Here is a 6,773-nt window from a genome sequence, read left to right on the forward strand (position 1 = left end):
TATACTAGGCATGACTTTATGCACCCCATGGGGTGCTAGTTCATCATGGTGAAAAGTCACAAAAATCCATAGATTTCAGAGATGCATCTTCAGACGCACCTATTTTACACACCATCATCTCTTATGTGAGTGAGCCACCCATTTTGTACAAAAGTGTACCTAGAAATGTATCTTTGTATCCACAACAAGGTAAATCCAGAGATGCATTACATAATAGCCCTTATGTAAAAACTCAATGTTTTACTCTCAGTAAGTTTTATGAAAATGCATCTCCGAACGGGTTTTAATACATCTACCTCGCGCCAAAACCTTTCCCATAAATTTATTCATTTTCTACATTTTCAAAAACACTTTAAATCTCGTCAGCAAGAACCAACAAGATCATTTTTCAAGTTTTAACTCTACTTCTACCTCATTACGATCAACCCTAAGATATTCCACTCACTCCATTCAAGCTTTCGCACAACAACTCTCAATCAGTAAAATTCTCATTTCCTTTCTATTTTTAAGTTTTTATGCATGTATTGGATAAAATAGATTGTTTAAAACATATTATGTTGTAGTTACACTCAAAATAGGTAGTTTTCCGCATTTACATTTATTGGTGTTTAGGGAATCATAATGGATTTTATGCATTTTCTACAATCGCGTGTTTTTACTAAGATGCATCTCTGGATTTTTCCTTTCTTGTTTTACTAAGATGCATCTCTGGATTTTACTTGCCTTGATTTTGATTTGATTTCCTAGTTTGTATTATAGGAACAATGGCTGAAAACCATGAGAGATTGAGGCACAATCGTGTATCCAAACATGCGTTCGTTCTTAGGGAGAGGATAATACGCTCAAGGCCATGAGTTAGTTCTATTTAGTTTGACGTGGAAGCGTCTACCTCACATGGTTGTGTGTCTCATACCTCACAAGGTCAGTCTCCTAAGGGCACATGTCTCCTGTCGACCCGTCAACTTATGAAGCCTCTGAAGCCCAAAAGGAGGAACCTACTACTGATGTTGCTCTCATTCCTGGTAGTTTTTTAGGAGACCCCTTATGACACCTTCTTACTTCCTCTATATGCAGAACATACTGCTAGTCATGTGTGGGAAAGAAAGGTATATTTATTTACTTTTATGTTACACTTGTTTCATACTAATTGAGTTATGATTGATGTTGATATATTTATTTATACAAGAGCGTGAAATGATAAACTCTATAAACCATGCCAAGAAGATTTTAATCCTGGCACATAATGTAGAAGCATGATTTCAAGATGTAGTTTGTTACTCTGGGCTGACATGTTTATGCGACAACGGATACAAGACCATTAACCATGGCATGTTTGCGACTTTTATGGAGAGATGGCACAATGATATATCATCTTTCCACATCCCTTGTGATGAGATTTCCATCGCCCTTGATGATGTCTCGTGCCTTCTGCATCTTCCGATTAGGGTAAGATTACTAAAGCATTCTCGGATCAACATATATGAGACACTTGAATTGATGGTAAACTATTTGGGAGATAACCCAAGTGATGCCCGCAGGAGCTTGATGCCACAAGAGGTGTTCATGGCCGTTTTTCATACCTGGATAAATCGTACAAATACCACCTGAATGCGACTGTGGAGGCCGAAGGTGATGATGAACAAGTTTTGTTCCACATACAATATACACCGAGGTCAGACTTCCTGTACTTGGTTGACACAATAATATTTATGGATAAAAGTGCAACCTACGTTGATTTAGTCTACCTGACATACTTCATCAACTTATAGTAGATCCACGAGTACAACTAAGGGTTGCGTGTTTGGTTTATATGTACTCCAAACTAGGTGAAACTTGTCTTTGGAAGACAAGACATATGACATGAAGTTGCACGTTGTTTACGGTAATATATTTGCAACTTATACTGTTAATAATATTTTCATAACACTTTCTACTAATATTTTATTACCTAAACCATTTTTCGTGCGTGGATCATCTATCACTTTAATCGTATATTCGACTGGATTCCTGTGACTGACTACACTAAGGATTGACCACATGCTTACACCTTTTCCTCGTTCATAAATATAATTGTTCCAGTTGTTTTTTGACCACACTGTAGTATATGACATATGCTCCTGCTTGTACAACGATCACCTTCAGATGTGTCCCTTGGACGACATAACCCTCTACTTTAGATGGTTGGCTGGCGGGTGCGCTTGATGTATCCACATCATCTTGAGCGAGTCATGCGAGTTCATGTTTCTTTAGATTAATCCAATACCTCTCTTTATGTCTGCTCCTTCGACAGTCTATCATAAAGATCTTGATGCAACACTCAATGATTTTTATAGTCATCTGGTACCAAATAATGCATAACTCATGATCCATGGGTTGCTGCACACGACCATATCCAATGTTTCTATCGAGTGTCACATCCTTACATGATACCACATATTGCGGAAACACCACATATACCAACTCACCAACAGGTATTGGAAGAGGAGTAGGCTATGAATGGTCACGCCCAAGACTTGTCGTCGGTCTGTCATCATATTGCGATAATTACGAGATATGCCATAAAGAGAGATGAGATTTTGAGGAAGACAATTATGGTATGGCCGTCATACATGCCATCTTTGTCGAGGCACATAATGCCTTAGGGTACAGACGACATATGAGAAACATAGGGGAGTTAGATATACACAATAGTTTATTTTATTTGCATTTTGGTAACATTTATGTTTTCTATACAAATTATGTATCGTGTTAATGTTTTTGATTAATTGATAAATATTTGGATTTGTATTATTATTTAGATTGATAAATGTTTGAATTTTAATTGACAATTATATATGAGATTTTGAATTACATTAGTATGATTAGGATGTTGTTGATTTCCTTAATATAAATGGACTAAAAATATCAATTTGGGACACTTGTTGTAAAGACAATCACTCTCAAATGCTTGGAGGTGTTATTTCAGAGATGCATCTACGGAATCACTAATGGAAAATGACAGAGATGCATCTCAGGAATGTCATACCCCAAAAGTTGTCCTCCCCTTTTTATTCTCATATGACTTTTGGTTTATGATTCATTTGCGTATTCGTTAGCATCATAACACATTTATTTTACCATTTGCATTAAACATCATGGATTCAAAGGCTTTTGATGTTTATGATCAACAAAGAGCTAGGGTTTCCTTAAAATCCAAATCTACTCCATACCATGATACATTGACTAGTGATGACAATTCTTTTGAATTCAAGATCATGAAACCCTAATCCTTGATATTTGGCATTTATGGATCATATGGTTGGCATTTTGGTATTGGATTTAATCAACGATTGTAGATATCATATTAGTCAACCATGGGAGATTCATTTAATTGATTAAGTTTCTTTATAGGCTTGGTCATTACACTTGTTCATTATGTGTGGTGTGGATTCAAGACAAGGCATTAAGACCCATGGTCCAAATTGTAACATTCATAGTACTTCATTCAAATTCAAGGTTCAAATTTAATACTCAAATCAAAGATTCATTTCAAGATATGGCAAGACAAAATCAAGTGCAATTCAAATTCAAAATTTCAAAATTTCAAATTCAAATTTTAGAGGGAGATTAAATTTCAAAGCACATGACACAATTCATTTTCAAAGGTCAATATCATTACAATATCAAACATTTCATTACAAAAATTTAAAATTTCAAACATTATACAAAAAACCGTAATTTTGACTTAAATTGACTTTTGGTCAACTGTTGACTTTTTGATCAAACAATTTTTGATCAAACAATTGACCAAAGTCAACTACCTATCTTGAACCATAATCCTCCTTATTCTCCATTCCTAAGCCTTCTCTTTTTTGCCTAAAACCCCGCATGGATCTTTAGGTATCCAAAGTCCCTTCATGAAAGCACCTTGACCCATGTCTTGCCAACTTTGACCATTGCCAATATTGATCACTCCCATAGGTCATGCCTAAACCTTGTCATGCCATATGCGTAATGGCCATGCAACAAACAAACCGAAATTAAATATGATGAGACCAAAGCAGCCACAAGCCAATCACATTCCATAAGCAATTCAAACAAGTTTCCAAACTTTCTAACATCGTGTAACAATTAATACAAGGCTAAAAAAGAACAAGTTTGATCCACTAACAAGTGCAATACGATTTAAAAGAAGATAATAACTACTCCAAAATCAGTTCAATATAACAACCAATCCATGTTTAATGATTTCAAACTTCAGACCACAATTCCTAGCCCAAATATTCAATTCAACACAACATGCAGTTTTAATTCCTACGCAACACAAATTCATTCAATATTCAAAGCATGACATGCATCATGTTCAGACAAATTGCAGTGGCATTTTCATTCATATACTAACATCACATTTAGTTCAAAATAACTATAATATAGTTCAAATCCTAACCTAGTTCACAATTCCAATTTCACTAACTAATATCCTCCATTCAACTCAACTAACTAACCGAAATCCAAGCTAACATTAACTGCAGATTTACCAAATTCTAACTGATTCAGAACACATCATAATTGCACTTAGCAAATTGTAACAGAGTGAACCATCCTAACAAACTTGCTCTTAGAAATTCAACAGAAGTTAACTGCCATAACATAACTGACGCCCCACCCTATTCTGTTATAACTTCATCTCTATATATTCATCACCATTTCCAATCATCGAACAATCAATACCTCATCACAAATCTCTTAGAATCCTCACTCCCTCAATCTCACTGCAAACTCATCAACACACAACTCTCTTAATCTCACTGCAAATTCGTCCACTCTCAATTTTCCCACCATCAAATTTACACGCAAGCAATAATTAACACATCAATGTCAATCAAGAGCAACAACATTTTTGAACCTACATGCTAGAGAAGGATTGTAGAAGAATAAGGAAGAATTCGAGAGCAAAAGAGTCGCAAATTCAAAGATTACCTGAACATTTGTGATTGTCCTTTATTTTTCGCTTCGTCTACGCCAATTCCTATAAAACCGGGGCCCTTATCCGACTCGTAGGTAGGCAACTCTTCTTCTTCATCCATTCACATTGATTCACGTTACCACCCATGTAGAATTCGACCCGAGGAATCAAAGCCCTAACGATTTAGGCTTTGATTCCTCCTCTACACCATTTAATTTTGGAATCTGATACATAGGGTTCATAGTTATGTTGCCTCGGTTCGAATCAGTGATTAGGAATTAAAGAAAAATGTTGATGGATTGTGAATGAGGGAGTTACGACGAACAATTTGATGGGTTTGGACCTCCGCCGCCATAAGTGATTTCCGGCATGTCGAAGCTTTTGCCCAGGCGAGGCTCTCAAAACATGTTTGAAACAAATGGAAGGAGTGAATTGTTCTGAACTCCTTACCCCTTCTTTTTATTTGTTTTCTTATTTTTAATACTTTTTTTCTAATCCATTTTACTGTATTTTTTAAATACTTTTTTAATGCATTTTATTTTGTTAACAAAAAACACTTAGAAAATTAAAGTTAGTACTTAGAAAATTAGTACTTAGATTTAATTAGGATTAATTGTTGTTTAATTCGTTAATACACCTTCTTAATTGAAAAACTTTTGAATAATAATAATAATAATAATAATAATAATAATAATAATAATAATAATAATAATAATAATAATAATAATAATGAGATTAATTACTATACACTGTCAGGGTAAAAAGTTTTATATCGTCGGTTCATCACCATCACCCGTTTGTATTACTTTATAGATTTTTAAAATAAAAGTCAAACTTCTTTTAATATCCAACGTCTATAATTAACTGATGGTGTAAAACCCTTTTACACTGGCAGTGTATTTCAATTAATCTAATAATAATAATAATAAATAATAATAATAATAATAATAATAATAATAATAATAATAATAATAATAACTACTATTGGGTGTTAATTAGGATTTGGATCTAGTTCTTTGATTTATTTTTCCTTTAATTTTTGAATTAGATTTATTTAGAAATTAGTGCATTTTATTCCATAAAAATACCTAAAAAATACACATTAAAATGATTAGTTTAATTATGATAAATCCTATTTTTAGGTTTTCATTAAACTTGTACTTAGTTGTTTCATCATTTAATCTTCTATTGGAATTAATTGGATATTAAGTCATTTGCCTTTACTTATGATTGCATGCATGAATGATGGTTATAGATTTGTTGTTTGAATGATTTATTTTGCCTCTCGAATGATTTTTATGTGCATGATTTAATTTTGTATGGTATATGATTATCCTCCATTTAGACAAAATGTACCCCATTTTCATAAATATGTAATAATTTTATTCTTTTCCTCATTAGTCCATTAGCTTATAAATAACCAAAAGCAATATAAAAAGAACATTTTTCAAAATAACAAAAATAAACTTGATCAAATGTCAAGTATTTTTCCAAATCAAATTTAATAGAGTGTAACGAGAGTACTTGATCCAACGTCAAGTACCTCTTCCATTTAATTCACACAATCACTTCAAACACTTGATCCAACATCAAGTCATTTTCAAAATATTTTTACAATAAATCGGATGAAAATGATGAGTATACGTATTTGTACACACCATTTCTCAAATACTTGGATTGTCGGTCGTGCTTAGCCTGTGACCCAGTATTTGTCTTCTATTAAAAAATATTTAACATTAAACGAGTATAATTCAATCCTCATAGGGCGAAAAAGAGAGGTCAGAATGCAATTGTTCTTTCAGCTCCCGAGTATTCTGATTGTCGGTCA

The 6,773-nt window shown here is 33.6% G+C and overlaps 1 long non-coding RNA gene across 1 annotated transcript; it reads right to left on the reverse strand.

Annotated features, from left to right (window-relative positions):
- Positions 1-3,606: 3,606 nt before the first annotated feature.
- On the reverse strand, positions 3,607-5,384 carry LOC127120248 (uncharacterized). Its single transcript, XR_007803159.1, has 2 exons — positions 4,960-5,384; positions 3,607-3,973 (listed from the first exon to the last, which is right to left on the reverse strand). It is a non-coding gene; the product is annotated as an uncharacterized LOC127120248 (long non-coding RNA).
- Positions 5,385-6,773: the final 1,389 nt, after the last annotated feature.

Source organism: Lathyrus oleraceus, chromosome 2 (assembly GCF_024323335.1).
Source record: "Lathyrus oleraceus cultivar Zhongwan6 chromosome 2, CAAS_Psat_ZW6_1.0, whole genome shotgun sequence".
In the NCBI taxonomy this organism is placed as follows: Eukaryota; Viridiplantae; Streptophyta; class Magnoliopsida; order Fabales; family Fabaceae; genus Lathyrus; species Lathyrus oleraceus.